The 14,920-nt window shown below is 39.6% G+C and overlaps 1 long non-coding RNA gene across 1 annotated transcript in view; it reads right to left on the reverse strand.

The window, feature by feature from the left end:
- Window positions 1-4,733: 4,733 nt before the first annotated feature.
- Window positions 4,734-14,920, reverse strand: part of LOC137224869 (uncharacterized) — a 41,990-nt gene continuing 31,803 nt past the window's right edge. Inside the window, exon 3 of the long non-coding RNA XR_010943544.1 lies at window positions 4,734-5,153. This is a non-coding gene — a long non-coding RNA (uncharacterized lncRNA). The remainder of the gene's footprint in view (window positions 5,154-14,920) is intronic.

Genomic DNA, 14,920 nt, shown 5'->3' on the forward strand with positions numbered 1-14,920 from the left:
AAAATATTCAAATAACTGTTATATGGGTTAGATTCAGGGACAGACAGTTATTACAGGTGGCAAACAGGTTTTGCATACCTAGAGGGCACATGTCAGAGAAATTTATGGAACTGGCATTCTAAGGGAAGGCACAGCAGAGATGAGAAATAAAAACGGAGAGCCAGTCAGAACAACAATTAGCTGAGTCTAGGCCCTTAGATATTTTGATCTCTATTTGTGTGACTTCTGTTTACCTTTCAGTTGTTTCTTAAATGGGCCTGGGAACATGAATGTTAATTGAACTGTCTTTAACTCTGTTAGGATTACTATAAATTATTGGAGGTAGAGCTGACAGGGCTTGCTGATCAATCAGGTGGGGCATATGAAGGAAAATGACAAATCAAAGATGATTCCTTGGTTTCTGGCTTGAGTGACTAGGTAAATAGTAGTGCTATTTAATAATATAGAAGCCCAATTCTGAGATTAGAGGCGTACATGTGGTGAGGTATACATGACTAGTACATGTTGAGGAAGGTTGTACATGTGGTGAGTAATTTAGTGGAGGGAGGGCACTTTACATATAGTGAGAATGACTTAGTTGGGGTAGGATGGCTTGGAAGCCAAGAAAGTAAGTAGGAGGCTATTGTACAGTGCGGGTGAGACATAAGGGCTTTGAGTACAGTACTGGGAATAGAGAAACAGGGGGGTTAATGTAGAAGACATTTATGAGGAAGAAGCAGTAGAACTTGGTGACCAGTTGGATATGGGTAGAGGATTGAGGAGAGGGAGTCAAGAGCAACTCCAAGGTTTCACATTAAATTTTTGGCAGTGACAAAAATACATTAATTTTATAGATTCTGCCATTTAAAAGATGACATTTCTTTTAGCCACAATGAAGGCATGCAGGGTATAGGGAAAGAAAGATGAAAGGATTAACTTCTCCAGGGCCTAAGTCTCCTATTCAAAAGAAAAAAGCTACCCAAAACCCTTAAAAGCAGCAGCTAAGAGTAATCGTTTTGATTGAAGTCGTCCTCCTTTTAGGTGTGATACACTATATCAGGGGTTGGTAAACCTTTTCTATAAGGAGCCAGATATTAAATACTTTAGGCTTTGTGGACCATAGGGTTGAAACCGAGCACGACCCTGAGGGGCTCCCAGGTACAAATTCTTTCTGTGTCCCCCCCCTTTCTTGTTTGTAGGAAATAGGTTTCATTCAGCCTCCCTGACCTTCCCTGAGTTCAAAAGGGCAGATTCAAACAGTTGTTAATCAGGGAAGGGAGGGGATGCAGAAACAAGGGAGGAGCAGTCAAGAAACAATAGTTGTGGGAAGGGATAGTTAGGGAGTTTGGGACTGACATGTACACATTACTATACTTAAAATAGATAACCAACAAGGACCTACTGTATAGCACAGGGAACTCTGCCCAATATTCTGTAATGATCTAAATGGGAAAACAATTTGATAAAGAATAGATACATGTATATGTATAACTGAATCACTTTGCTGAACACCTGAAACTAACACAACATTTTAATCAACTATGCTCCAATATAAAATAAAAATTAAAAAGGAAAGAAACAATAGTACAGCCTTGTGGCAGGGTCCTGGTTCCTCCTCAAGGAATTTACATAACAATATCTTTGAGTTCTTCTGCAGAACTAAGGCCCCCACCCAGGTAGAGGATGGTCACTTCAGGCTGAGTGCAGGATTCCTGGAGCACCACCCTGCTACCTCACCACCAACAAATCAGAAGAAAGTCACACACCATGCAGCCCTTACTCCAAATTTTGCCTGTAAAAACTTTTCCCCAAAAACCATCGAGGAATTCAGGATTTTTGAGCATAAGCCATCTGTTCTCCTTGCTTGGCCCTGCAATAAACCTTTCTTTGCTCCAAACTCTGACATTTCAGTTTATTTTGTCTCACTGTGCATCAGGCACATGAACTTGTGTTTGGTAACAAGGTCACTGTTGTAACTATTCAACTTTGCTGTTAGAGAGCAAAGGCAGTCATAGACAATAATGGGCATGGCTATGTCCAATAAAATTTTACTTATAAAACAGGCGGTGGGCTGCATTGGGCTCACAGACATAGCCACAGTTTGCTGACCTCTGCAACTTCGTAAGACCTTACACGTATGGAGAGATTGCGTTTCCTTCAACTCTTAGTAGAGGGCAATGGGTAGTCACAAGGCTGGTTAATAAAAGAGGACCTTGCAATGTTACACAAGACTGGGAGGAAAGCAGCGCTCTTTGACTGATAAGGTCCTAAGTTAGAGTAGCAAGGAGAATATGACTCCCATATATGGACCTGTTGAGAGCTATTGGCAGGGGATTACCCATCTGATGCAAGATGTCTGCATTTTAAATAGGATGGCCAAAGCACAGAGAGGAAAGAAAAGAAAGAGAAAACAAGTCTCTCCAGCCCATGTCCTTCTGACCCCATCTTCACCTCAGGATATAAACCTTCCCTCTTCTCCCATCCAGCAGCAGGAACAGGTGGAAGAAAGAAATTGTTACTCATAGCCTGAAGCAGGGACTCAGGGACTGAGAGAATTTCCAGGTCAAAGCAAGAGGCCAAAGACTTGCTAATGTTGGGGAAGGGCCACTCCTGGAGAGGGAAAGTGGGGAGAAAAGGGGAAGAAAAGAAATAAGTGAAAGCACAGTGAGGCTGGGGGAGAAGGGCATGGTGCCATGAGAGACAAGGGGGTCGATGAGGACACTTTCCAGTGCTAAGGACAACCATGCGGGTACACGCTCAAGGTCAGACCAGTGAGGTCTGTGCTCATGGACCATGCTCAGAGACGAATCAGATCAATAAGGAGGGCAATGGTGAACATCTTTCCTCTACTAGACTCATGCAGTTTGGAATCTGTCTGTGGAATACCTGAGTTAACTATTTGACCCTCCTCTGTGGTGTGTGTGTTCACTTGGCCAGAGAACAAGGACAGACTGTCCCCTAGCAATACCAGTCAAACAGAGACACTGAATGGTATAAATGAAAACAAGAGAAGTCAAGAGAATTCTTTTTTTTTGGCCACACTATGTGGCTTGCAGGATCTTACTTCTCCAACCAGGGATTGAACCTGGGCCCTTGGCACTGAGAGCGTGGAGTCCTAACCACCGGACCACCAGGGAATTCCTGCCAAGAGAATTCTGCTGTGATATTAGTCTTAAACAATCATAAAACCACAGAACTGGAAAAGACTATGAGAGAGTATCTGACCTAGCCTTCTGCCTATAGAAAGTTAGTCTTTTTTTTTTTAATTTTATTGAAGTATAGTTGATTTACAGTATTCTGTTAATTTCTACTGTACAGCAAAGAGATTCAGTTATACATATATATACATTCTTTTTCATATTCTTTTCCATTATGGTTTATCTCAGGATACTGAATATAATTCCCTGTGCTATACAGCAGGACCTTGTTGTTTATCCATTCTATATTTAATAGTTTGCATCTGCTAAGCCCAAACTCCCAGTCCATCCCTTCCCCCCCAACCCCCACCCTTGGCAATCACAAATCTGTTCTCTATGTCTGTGAGTCTGTTTCTGTTTCATGGATAAGCTCATTTGTGTCATATTTTAGATTACACATATAAGTGATATATAGTATTTATCCTTCTCTTTCTGACTTACTTCACTTAGTATGATAATCTCTAGGTCCATCCATGTTGCTGTAAATGGCATTATTTAATTCTTTTTCATGGCTGAGTCGTATTCCATTGTATATATGTACCACATCTTCTTTATCCATTCACCAGTCAATGGACATTTAGGTTGCTTCCATGTCTTCGCTATTGTAAATAGTACTGCTATGAACATTGGGGTGCATGTATCTTTTTGAATTATAGTTTTCTCTGGAATATGTGCAGGAGTGGGATTGTAGGATCATATGGCAACTCTATTTTTAGTTTTTTGAGGAACCACCCTACTGTTTTCCATAGTGGCTGCACCAATTTACATTCCCACCAACAGTGTAAGCGTGTTCCCTTTCCTCCATGCCCTCTATTATTTGTAGACTATTATTAAAAGTCTATTATTTGTAGACTTCGTAATGATGGCCATTCTGACCAGTGTGAGGTGGTACCTCATGGTAGTTTTGATTTGCATTTCTCTAATAATTAGCAGTGTTGAGCATCTTTTCATGTGCCTGTTGGCCATCTGTATGTCTTCTTTGGAGAAATGTCTATTTAGGTCTTCTGCCCATTTTTCAAATGGGTTGTTATTTTTTTGTTATTGAGTTAGTTGCATGACCTGTTTTTATATTTTAGAAATTAAGCCCTTGTCGGTCGCATCATCTGCAAATATTTTCTCCCAGTCTGTAGGTTGTCTTTTCATTTTGTTTATGGTTTCCTTTGCTGTACAAAAGCTTGTAAGTTTGATTAGGTCCCATTTGTTTATTTTTCCTTTTATTAGAAAGTCAGTCTTTTTTTTTTTGCTCAGCAGCCATGGCTCACAGGCCCAGCTGCTCCGTGGCATGAGGGATCTTCCCGGACCGGGGCACGAACCCGTGTCCCCTGCATCGGCAGGTGGACTCTCAACCACTGCGCCACCAGGGAAGCCCAGAAAGTCAGTCTTTTTAAATCATGTGCCTGACAAAAGACCAGGCATTCTCCCTCATTACTCCATTCCAGTATCTTTTTATTCTGGTAGTCTGGAAGTTCTTTATGTCCAGTAGAAATCTCTCGTACTTTAATCCTATTTTCTCTTATTTGATCTTCTGTACTGTAAACAAAACAAAACAAAGCCAACTCTTTCAAAACCCCTTTAGTCTTTAAGAAGTAGTAAAGGATCATTTATTAGGGCCTTTGAACACTGGGAACATTCAAACAACAGAACTGTGATGATGACTTCTGCCAGTGTTGGCCCAGTGGCCTGGATCACTCAGTGCAGACAGGGTGGTGCTGATTATAATAGACAGATAGAAAACAACCTTGTCAGTGGCTATTTCACGTGAAAGGATAGCATACCTTTTATGAAATAAAGGTCATTTACTACTGAGCAGAAAAAACTACTGTTGTACAGGCTGAAACAGACACTTGAAAAGGAAAAGGGCTGCAAAAGCAAGCAGACACTGATGAATCTGTTCCAATGCATGTTGCGTTCGTGTCTCTTTAATTTTGCCAGAAGCAATTTCAATAAATCCTGTTAGCAATTTTCTCACACTTCTCTCTGCAGAATATCAAAAATTTCACAATAAGATTTTCTTTTTTATTATTGCATACTGCTTTTGGGGGGGTTATTTTAATAAAATTAACATGCATCACAAATTCTATTTTTTTATATAATATGAGAATTGAAATGCATAACCTATTTGTTGTTTTTAAGACCATTAAATATTTAGGGGGTTTTACAGTGTGTAACATTTTTGTTGTTGTCGCTTTCAGGTAAACCCAGATATCTTTACTTGATGAAAAATGACAACAAATTCTTAATCCATGCTTTATTTGATTTACTTTCATTAGATAAAATGTTCTATAATCATACAAGGCTTTTAAAATTATGTATTTATTTATTTTGATCATTAAACACATCCCATTTTTGATACCACTGTGTATTAATCAGGTTTGGTTAGGCTAGGCTAAGCCATAGTAGCAAATTAACTCTCAAATCTCCGTGGCTTCACCTAACAGATTTATTTCTTGCTCACATCAGCTGTGCTCTCTGGGCCAGTGGGGGGCTGTCTTCCACACAGTCTCTCAGGTACCTGGGCTGATGGGAGATCTGATATCTTGTAGCTGCATCATCAGAACATGAGGCCCCATGGCTGCTAGCAGAAGAGAGAGCCATAGGGTCTCACACCAGCTCTTAGATGCTTTGCCCGGAAATGACACTCATGACATTTACCTGCTAAAAAGGTCTTTTATTTGATCATAGTGTTCTTTTGAAGTTCAGAATGATCTTGTCTTTAATTATGTCAACCCTCCTTCTTCTTTTCTGTTTTTTTTTTTTTTTTTTTCTGTATGCGGGCCTCTCACCGCTGTGGCCTCTCCCGCCGCAGAGCAAAGGCTCCGGACGCACAGGCTCAGCGGTCACGGCTCACGGGCCCAGCCGCTCCGCGGCATGTGGGATCCTTCCGGACCGGGGCATGAACCCCCGTCCCCTGCATCGGCAGGCGGACTCTCAACCACTGCGCCACCCGGGAAGCCCCCTTCTTCTTTTCTTAGGTGAATTTTACTTTTGTTAGCCTCCTCTATCTGTTAGCATTCTTAGGTATAGACAAAGAATCAAGTCTAGGTCATTTAAATGAGAAGGGATTTATGAAGGGAGATTAGAAAGCCCAGGGAATCATGGGAAAAGCTGGAGGAACAGGTTCTAGGCCAAGCTACCACCAGTCCCCAAACCCACCAGTCTTTGTTGCAATGGGGAAGATACTATACCCACTGCTGACCCCAGAACCATGACATTGAAGCCAACTGTGCCAGCAGAATGGATGTCTGGGCCCTGTCTGCACTACAGGTAGTTTCTGACAGGTACAACTGAGAGGCAGAAACTAAGTTACAGGACCTCATCTAAGACTCAGAGGCTAGGGAGATTATGAAATGTTAAATTTTAGAATTTACTTTAGGAGGATAGAATTCACATGGGGAACTATAAGATGTGGGGTTTGAGCAGATTTGAGGCTGCCATGAATAACAAATGTTTACTATATTTTCTTTTATAGAACTCATTTTCTTTGCACTTGTCAATTTGTTTTCTGTTACAGAAGTAATATAACTAGAGATAAGAAAGAAGCACTCAGACTGCCATTACCCTAACTAGCCACTGTTATTATTTTGGTATGTTTCCTTTTTGCTCTTTTTCTATGCAGAATTCTTTTCTATAAAATTATTTGACAATGAATACTGATTTCTTAGTGAAATATTAGAACACAAACATTTTCCCCCATGTTGCCACATTATCTTCAAGATCATGAATTTTAGTGACTGTGCAATATTGCAACAGTTAGAATGGCTTAACTATGTAAATTTACCAGGTAAATATAATATTGTGCAAGTCAATAGGTATACCTTCTCTGGTTACAACTGTATGCTTATTCTTTCATTTATGCTGTGATTATGTTAACATTTTGATGGTTACCTTATTTTCCAATTTTCATCAAGATGTGTGACCTCACAGAGACACCGTCCAAGACTCAATGCAGATAAGGAAAGAAATGTGATGAAATTTTCAGGCAATTGTTTCATTTAAGTACAAAAACACAATCTTCATTCTTTAGAAAAAGGGACTTTTAGTATGTATCATCCATGCCGGTAGCCAGTCTTTATATAATGCCAGGTAATTTTTTAAAATTCCAGCAACTGTTTCATTATTCATTTGCTTATGTCATCATAAATTTAATGTAGTTTCCAACCATTACATACAGCAAAATCCAATTTTGTTGAACTATCCCTCCCTTTCAAAAAAGAAAATGTCACACACACTAATAGCCTTAAGAAAAATCCATTAATTTTTGTATTGAGCACTCACTATTCCCAAGAACTCTACTAAGCCCTGTGTGAACACAAAGATGTATAACAACACATACTGCCTGCCAAGGAGACACTTAAAATCTCTGATCAGGAACTTTAAAAAAAAAGCAGCAGTGTATCGTATTGCCTTTTAAGTTTTATTTAAAGGCATTAAGAAAAAAGAAAAACATTTTTTTCTATTTCTTTAATTTTGTATCTATATGAGATAATGGATGTTTACTAAACTTATTGTGATAATCATTTCATTTTTTAAAATATTTATTTATTTATTTGGTTGTGCCAGGTCTTAGTTGCAGCAGGTGAGCTCCTTAGTTGCGGCTCGCCAGCTCCTTATTGCAGCACATGAGCTCCTCAGTTATGGCATGTGGGCTCTTTAGTTGTAGCATGCAACTCTTAGTTGTGGCATGCATGTGGAATCTAGTTCCCTGAGCAGTTTTCGAACCCGGGCCCCCTGCATTGGGATCTCAGAGTCTTAACCACTGCACCACCAGGGAAGCCCCTAATCATTTCATGATGTATGTAAGTCAAATCATTATGTTGTACATCTTTAACTCACACAGTATGTATGCCAATTATAGCTCAATAAAACTGAAAAAAAAAACCCAGCAAGTATTTATTTTGCCAACAGTTCTAGGTTTGGGGAATATAAAGAATAATAAAATACTTGCTGAAAAGAAGATTATATAAAGTAGAGTAATTTAGGAAGTAAAGAGACAAAAGAAAGAAAAAATCATTAAATATTATTTTATAATTAGGCACAGTGTGCTCCCTTTGGTATATAAAATTTAAACCAAACTGAGCTTTGTTTTAGACAAAGAAAGGTAGGGAAAAATAAGTTTCCAGGCTATGGGAGCTTAGAAAAGACATAAATGAGAGAATCAGTGTTACTCTTTAGGAAACGATATATATTTAGTGCTAATAGAGCAAAATAGGTATGTATCTATGTGTGTATATATATGTATGTATATGTGTATATATGATAGATGATATAATCAAGTTTTTAATCAAAATCTGTATAATACAATATCATTTATCTTAAGAAGACATGGGAATTCCCTGGCGGTCCAGTGCTTAGGACTCCATGTTTTCACTGCCAAGGGCACGGGTTCAGTCCCTGGTCAGGGAACTAAGATCCCACAAGCCATGTGGTACGGCCAAAAAAAAAAAAAAAAAAAAGGAAACAAAAAGAAGACGTAAAGTATTTGTTTGAGGCTTTACAATAGTTTTTAAGAGCTAACTCTGGGGAACAGAACAGGGAGTGGAATAAGGTGTGCTTTTATTTTACATACTCCTATTGATCTTGGGTGGCCTAGGCCTGCAGCGGCTTGAAGCAGGGTTTCGGTTCCCGCCAGTGATTGAGGTTGGGTCGCAGTGGTGAGAGCACCGAATCCTAGCCACTAGACCTGTGACAAGGCCCTGGCCCTACGGCTTTGCAGAAAAAGAATTCCCACAGACGCAGAAAGTAGTGAAACAAGTAAAGTATTTATTAGGGAAAAAAGAAATACTGTACGTGTGAACAGACACACAGGCGGGTTCAGAGAGAGAGTCACACCCTCGTGGCAGTTTGAATCACTTTTATGGGGCATTTCTTCCAGGTTTCTTTTGGCCAATCATTTTGATTTGCCTGGTTCAAAGTCCATATTTGGTATAGCTCAGGATTTTCCCATGTGTGCACACACATCTTAGCCAAGATGGAGTCTACTGAAGAGGTCTATGGGTAGTGAGCATCAGCTGACATCAGTTAGCATCCCTCCCCTTTTGACCTCCAAGGAGCCTTTCTGTGCATGTGTAGTCGGGACTTGGAGAATGAGGAATATGTGGTTTCTTATCTTCTATCTGGGCAGGGCCCAGCCTCCTCTCTCAATTGTCCTGTTATTCCCGGCCCAGAGTATCGGTCCACAAGGAACAAACTCAAACCATTTGCCCTGGGGGCCCATCTATCACCTGCCTCAGTATAACTTTAAATTGTAAAAAAAAAAAAAAAAAAAAGATTTAATAATTATAAATATGCATACTTTAAGTGCAAAATATTGAGTAGATACGACAAATAGTTTAAGAAACAGTGAATGGTATGTTTATGGTTATATTTATTGTGGTAGACATGTAGACTGCATTCATTTGTCAAAAGTCATGAATTTATATACTTAAAATTTGTGAATGATATGTAAATCATACTTCAATAAGCATAAAAAATAAAGGCACTAAAAGAATTGGATTGGGGCTTCCCTGGTGGCGCAGTGGTTGAGAGTCCGCCTGCCGATGTAGGGGACACAGGTTCGTGCCCTGGTCCGGGAAGATCCCACATGCCACGGAGCGGCTGGGCCCGTGAGCCATGGCCGCTGAGCCTGCTCCGCAACGGGAGAAGCCACAACAGTGAGGCCCGCGTACCGCAAAAAAAAAAAAAAAAAAAAAGAATTGGATTGATAATCAAGAGACGTGAGTTTTATTCATAATTCTAGCACTCTGTTATTTTTGACAAGTTATTCAAACTCTCTGGGTCTCAATTTTCTCATCTGTAAAGAGTTAGACTGGGTGAGAGCTCAGATGTCTCATCCCTAACATCCTGAAAATACAGGAAATATCCCACAGGCTGTCAGTGGTTTTCTATCAAAAAAGAATAATAAACATACATATTTATTATATGTGTGTATATTTATATACATACAGATACACATCCAAATGATATTTGCTTTGAGAAACTTATAAAATGGGTATCCTATATAAAATTCATGAAGTACTAGTAGAACCTTAAAATCAATCATGAAATGAATAATTATCCCTTAAGAGTTTTCTACAGCACTTGTAGTTGTGGAAGTCTTGATATGCTTCCATTCTGTAAACGTGCTAATGAACTGAGATTTTCTCAAATGGGATCATTTAGGCTCACGTTTAAGTACAGGATTCAGTTAAAAGAGAATAGTTATTGTTTACAAGTGCCTAGTGGACAGCCAGGCTCTGAATAAGGTACTTTTCAAATGTAATCTCATCTAAACCTTACAGCAGCCCTAAGAAGGAGATATTACTATTCATTTTACAGACAAGAAAACTGGGACTAAAGAGGTTAAGTAATTTGTCCAAAGCCAGCAAGAGGCGGAGCCAGTTTTCCAACTCAGGTCTGCCTGACTCCAAAGTCCATGCTCCTTCCATCCCAACCTATTCTGTAGACCTTTCTCACTGACTTAATTAATATTGATATTCCTCTTATGATAATAATCCTAACTTATCTGAACTAATTTCTCATATCCCAATGTGGTCAAAACCAGCAAAATCACTTAGAGAATGAAGGTGATTTTCCAAAGAAGTTTAAAATACAGTCTTACTTAAAATCATCTTATTTTTTAAAAATATTATATTTTATATAAAAATATATAAATATATATGCATATGCACTGGCATTAGTAGGAAGCATCATTATTTAGGGTATAAATAATTTCCTTTATATTCTGTCTTTCCCATGTATTTTTCTAAAAAGAGTTGAAAAAGAGCTTCCTCCCCTGAACACTAGCTGCTGAAGAACATTTGAGTCAAAGTTTCTTTCTGAGTCTCAGTCATTCTCAGAGGAACCCCAAAGTAGTTTCTTTTCTTCCTTAAGTTTCTTTTGAAGGATACTTCATTTGTAATCAGTATTACTTAGCATGCAACTAGTATATCAGGATTGCAAAGCTTTTTACAATTATTGCCTAATACATTCTTCCAGAAGCTTCTGGGGAGACCAACATTTTACAGAAAAGCAAAACGAGATGTAGATATGTTAATTTACTTGGCCAGAGTGATGCAGTGACTTTGCACAGATACAGCCAAGGGAGAGTCCTGGGTCACTAGGACAGAAACTCTGCTGTTTGAATAATAACATTTCATAGTTACATTCATCCTATAATTGCAGAAAGCCCACTTCACTTTACAAATGAATCAGTGACAGAGATGCCTTAAAAAAAAATCTAGAGTTCCCAATTTACTTCCCAGAACTGACTCACCTTCGTTCCAGTTACCTTTCAAGTGTTTGCCCTTGAATTAATTGATAAAAGACTTTAGCTCTTCATTCTTATCTCTACTTTTTGCACTGATTTCAAAATGAGAGACACAATGCTAATTTATGTCCGACAGACTTCCTTGTCACCGTTTTGGCTTGCTCTTACAAATTTCTGTATTAACATACAGCTTGATGCTAAATAGGTGTGAGAGAGAAGCTGCAGCTCTCCCCATAAACAGAAGTCCTCCTGTATTTGACTTCTAGCCATATCCACCTGAACACTGGTTCCTGTTATTAAATCAATATTTTTTGATTCATTTTACTGTTCATTCTTGGCAAGAGGAGCTTCCGTCTTTTAACCTTTCTCATGACTAAGCTGAATGTTTCTTTGGTTTGGATGAAAAATTATACAGTTAAGAGAAGGTAGTAAATCTTTGCTATATGGCTAATAAATAAGACCGTCGTTTTTTTTTTAAAATAAATTTATTTATTTATTTTTGGCTGTGTTGGGTCTTCGTTTCTGTGCAAGGGCTTTCTCTAGTTGCGGCAAGCAGGGGCCACTCTTCATTGCGGTGCGTGGGCCTCTCACTGTCGTGGCCTCTCTGGTTGTGGAGCACAGGCTCCAGACGCGCAGGCTCAGCAGTTGTGGCTCACAGGCCCAGTTGCTCCGTGCATGTGGGATCTTCCCAGACCAGGTCTCGAACCCTGCATAGGCAGGCAGATTCTCAACCACTGCACCACCAGGGAAGCCCCTTGTGGTATTTTATATCTGATTTCATGATGCTTTGAATTTGTAGTTAATAAGTAGACTCTCCAGCATCATATTATAAATGAAATGCCAACTTTATTTAAAATTTTATGTTAGGTCATATAATAACTTGACAATTATTTTGATAGCTACAAAGGAAATGAAACACCAGCAGAATTTATTTAAGAAGGTGTGTCATTGTGTACATTTAGAATCAGAAAAATAAAACTCCAGTTATGGAAGCACTAGTATGTTTTATTAGGTAAAATCTGAACAATAATCTTTAGATGGATTTATTAATAATTTTACAGATATTTATTAACTTCTCTGAAGTACTATTTAGAAATTTTGGAAGACAATTTCATTACTTGACAAATATTGGCAGCCCCTTTTGTAATTGATTTTTTTCTGAACCATCCTTTAAGAATGTTTTCTTAAAATTCATTATGATTATATTTTGTTTAACTAGCTTTATTTAATCTTTTGAATTAAATTACCTCTTTAAAAATATTTATGTAAGTTCAGGTTTCTTGAGAAGTCCAGAATGAGTGGAAATAAATTTATGTAGCTGAGAAACTTAACATATGTATCTAAAATGTACATAAACATAAATTCAAAATTTTCTGTTGGACAAATCCAGTGTGATGTACTTTAGTCTTTAGAGAATTAATTGAGAAAAAATCGAATTAGTAAAATGATGTTTCTGCCTTCAGATTAATTAATTGACTCATCTCTTGGCAGAGGAAGTGAGGCTGTCCACATGAAGTAGTCACTGGACTGGAGACCCAGAATGACTGGGTGCAAATCCTGGCTCTCTTGATGACGAGTCACTGATGTCTGTGTATTGGCTCCTCACCCATAAAATGTTATAATGATATTTTTAGACTTAGGTGAATGGTGAAGAATATTTCATCAAGTGCTTATAAAATGCTTTGAAGGTTAAAAGTTCTGAATGTTATTCGATCACAATATACAGAGTAGATATTAAAAAACTGCTCACTCATTACTGTCATGTTTGAATGGATTTCCTAGGATTGAGAAACTTACTTAGCTAAATATAGAGCCCAGTTGCTGGTGTTTGGAGGGAAATGCTATGTTAGACTCACTTAGCAATGACAGTATGTCAGTCTCTGACATAGTGTGGATATAGAATTACATACTCTAGTTGACTTTACTTATTCTAGTTTCTTTGAAACTGTTCCTCTAGAGATTTCATAATTTTAGCTTAAAATTATTTATCTTAATATTGCCTTTGGTCCCAACCAATCCTTAAGGGCATATTTGCTTGAACCCAATCATTCCACTACATATTGGTGTAGCTATGACTCTCTTATTACCAATGCTCTGATTATCGTGTCACTGATTGCTGGAAGCTCCAGGTTTTGAGCTGACCTGGATTTTACTGTCTTCTCAATAGGTGACAGTCCTGGGAATGACTTTCCTCTCTAAGCTACTTGTTACAGAAATACCTTCATTAATAGCCCTTTTGAGAAGTTCCAAAGTAAAACAAGCAAATGAACAAACATAAAATCTCAAAATCCTGAACATTAGAAGGCTCATAAAACTACGTGATCATTAAAGTCTCTTCTAGGTCCAAAAGGCTGTAATTATAAAACTTAGGAAAAAAAGAAGTCCTCCCAGCCAGTGGGTGATACACAAGGTTGACCTGCTGCTGCTGCGGTTTCTTCACTGTTCATGAGGATGTGTGTGTGGAGGGGAGACCAGAGGAGCAAACAGCAAGGCTGCCCACAAAGGCAGACCACAGGAGGCGCTGGGGCAGGAAACAGTTTTACTTCCTGGTGGGAGAAAGCCACAGGGCCTAGGCTGGGGGGAGGCAGTGAGGCACCTGGGTCACAAATTTAAGGAGACACCCGCTCTCTCAGGCAGCCTGAGAGTAAGGCTGAATTTGGTACCCCAGGAGTCCGGCCCTGAGAAAAGGGCTTAACAAGGTCTGTTCCAGGAAAAAAACAAGCAGCCACAAACCTGGGAATCTTGAAGCTGGCAGCGTGAGCTGGAGAAGCCAATCAAATCCATTGAAGAGCTAAACTGAGAAGTCCTTTGTTTTCTGTTGTGTACAGTCTCTGGCCTCGGGCACTAAATTCCTACAGTTTCACAACCCTAATTTCCTGCTCTCCCAGGAGCACCCACAAAGAGGAAGGGACAGTTAATTCTGGGGAATGGATATGGGGACAGCAGGGGAGAAATAAAGTGTGGAAAAAAAAAAAACAAACAAGAAAGGTCAGAATAAATTATGTACACAAAGTGTCCTGGGCTCCTCCTGGGTCCATGTTCCCTCTGCTGGGCTAGGTGTGGGGCCTTGAAGGAGGCCTCCCTGCCAAATGGCTTTAAAGCCCTGGCTGCACTTTGAGGGACCCTTTCACCCTCTTGGTAGTTACTGCTCCCTTTGCGCAGTCTAGAGTAGCCAGAGCTATGTTTTCATTTCACAAAACTGAACTTAAAAAGCTATCACTGGGGCTTCCCTGGTGTCACAGAGGTTAAGAATCCGCCTGCCAATGCAGGGGACACAGGTTCGAGCCCTGGTCAGGGAAGATCCCACATGCCGCGGAGCAACTAGGCCCATGCGCCACAACTACTGAGCCTGCGCTCTAGAGCCTGTGAGCCACGACTACAGAGCCCATATGCCACAACTACTGAAGCCCGTGTGCCTAGAGCCCGTGCTCTGCGGCAAGAGAAGCCACCGCAATGAGAAGCCCGTGCACTGCAGTGAAGAGTAGCCCCTGCCCGCTGC

This window comes from Pseudorca crassidens, chromosome 5 (genome assembly GCF_039906515.1).
Source record: "Pseudorca crassidens isolate mPseCra1 chromosome 5, mPseCra1.hap1, whole genome shotgun sequence".
Classification (NCBI taxonomy): domain Eukaryota; kingdom Metazoa; phylum Chordata; class Mammalia; order Artiodactyla; family Delphinidae; genus Pseudorca; species Pseudorca crassidens.